Source organism: Mustela putorius, unplaced genomic scaffold (genome assembly GCF_011764305.1).
Source record: "Mustela putorius furo isolate JIRA1106 unplaced genomic scaffold, ASM1176430v1.1 tig00001009_pilon_pilon_pilon, whole genome shotgun sequence".
Classification (NCBI taxonomy): Eukaryota; Metazoa; Chordata; class Mammalia; order Carnivora; family Mustelidae; genus Mustela; species Mustela putorius.
In genome coordinates, this window is record NW_025421529.1 from 2,248,664 (window position 1) to 2,251,269 (window position 2,606).

Sequence of the window (2,606 nt, forward strand, 5' to 3'; positions counted from 1 at the left end):
CATTATTATTTAACATAGCACTGGAATTCTTAGTGACAGCAATCAGAAACAAAAAGGAATAAAAGACATCCAAATTAGGAAGGAATATGTACAAATTTCACTAACTGTAGATGATATGATACTCTAAATAGAAAACCTGAAATTCTCAACCAAAAATATTCCTACAACTAATACATGAATTTAAAAATGTTTCACGATAGAAACTCAATGTACAGAAATAAGTTGTATTTCTATACAACAATAATGAAGCATAAGAAAAAAAAATAAAGGAATCCTATATGCAGTTGTACCAAAAATAACAGGATACCTAGGAATAAACACAATAAAAAAGGTGAAAGATCTGTACTCTGAAAATTATAGAAAAATTGTGAAAGATGTTGAAGATGACAAAAAGAAATGGAAAACATTCCATTTTCATGAACGGGAAGAACAAACATTGTTAAAAGGTATATCCTACCCAAACCAATCTACATATTTATGCAACCCCTATCCAAATACCACCAGCATCTTTCACATGGCAAGAATGAACAATCCTAAAACATGTATGAAACCACTAAAGACCCTGAATAACCAAACCAATCCTGAAAAAATAAAGTAAGCTGGAGGAGTCACGTTACTGGATTTCAAGCTTTTATAAAGCTGAAGTGATCAAGACAATATGGTGCTGACATAAAAATAGACACATATATCAATGGAAAAGTATAGAAATCCCTGAAATTGACCCATAACTGTATGGTCAAATAATCTATTTTTTTCTTTTTTTTTTTTTTAAGTTGTATTTAAATTCAAATTAGTTAACATATACTGTACTGTTAGCTTCAGAGGTGGAATTTAGGAATTCGTCAGTTGCATACAACAGTCAGTGCTCATTACATCAAGTGTCCTCCTTACTGCCCATACCCCAATCACCTCATGCCCCCACTCAACTCTTTTCCATCAGCCCTCAGTTTATTCTCTATAGGTAAGTGTCTCTTACAGTTTGTCTCTGTTATTATCCACTATTATTTTATCCTTCCTTCCCCTATGGTCACCAGAATATTTCTTAAATTCCACATATGAATGAAATCATATGCTATTTTTCTTTCTCTAATTATTTTGCTTAGAATTTTATGTTCTAGTTCCATGGAAAAATGTCAAAAGTCCATTCTTCTTGATGACTAATAGCCCATTATATCTCCATTCAATTTTTAATATATATTGAATATATAATGAATATAGTCCATTATAAGTAATGAATATCTAGTGAAAATATAATGAATATATATGTGCATATATATTCAATTTTGAACTTTGTGAGGAGCGTCCCTACTGTGTTCCAGAGTAGCTGCACCAGTTTGCACTCCCACAGTGTTCCTGGGTTCCCCTTTCTCTGCATCCTTACCAACACCTGCTATTTCCTGAGTTGTTCATTTTATCCATTGTGACTGGTGTGAAGTGGTATATCAATGTGGTTTTAATTTGTATTTCATTGATGATGAGTGATGTTGAGCTTTTTTTTTTTTTTTCATCTGTCTATCAGCCATTTGTTTGTCTTCTTTGGAGAAATGTCTGTTCATATCTTCTGTCCCTTTCTCGATGGATTTCTTCTTTTGGATATTGATCCTTTATCTGATATGTCATTTCAACATAGCATCTCCTATTCTGCAGGTTGCCTTTTAGTTTTGTGGATTGTTTCCTTTGCTGTGCAAAAGCTTTTTATCCTGATGAAGTCACTATGGTTCAATTTTGTTTTTGTTTTCCTTGCCTTTGGGGATATGTTTAGCAAGAAGTTCCTGTGGCCTAAGTCATAGAGGTTTTTGCCTGTGTCCTCCTCTAGGATTTGATGAGTTCCTGTCTCAAAATTAGGGATTTCAAACATTTAGAGTTTATTTTCATGTACGGAGTAAGAAAAGGGCCCAGTTTCATTCTTCTGTACTTAGCTGTCCAATTTTCTCCAACACCATTTATTGAAAAGACTGTCTTTTTTCCATTGAATATTCTTTCCTGTTTTGTCAAATATTACTTGACTGTACAGTTGAGGGTACATTTCTGGCTTGTCTATTCTGTTTCATTGATTTTGGGGTTTGTTTTTGTGCCAACACCGTATTGCCTTGATGATTACAGGTTTTTGTTTTTGTTTTTTTTTAATTTAATTTCATTTCATTTTTCAGTGCTCCAAGATTCATTGTTTATGCACCACACCCAGTGATTACAGTTTTGTAACAAAGCTTGAAGTCCAAAGTTGTGATTCCTCCAGGTTTTCTTTTCCTTTCCTTTTCTTTTCTTTTCTTTCTTTCTTTCTTTCTTTCTTTCTTACTTTTTTTCTTTTCCTCTTTATTTCTTTCTTTTGATTACTTTGGCTATTCAGAGTCTTTTCTTTTTCCATACAAATTTTAGGACTGTTTGTTCTAGATCTGTGAAAAATGCATATGGTATTTTATAGGGATTGAATTGAATGTGTAGATTGCTCTGGGTAGCACTTACATTTTACCAATATTTATTCTTCCAATCCATGAGCATGGGATGTTCTTCTATCTCTTTGTGTCCTCCTCAATTTCTTTCATAAGTGTCCTATATTTTTCACAATATGCATATTTTATCCTTTGGCTAGGCTTATTCCTAAGTAT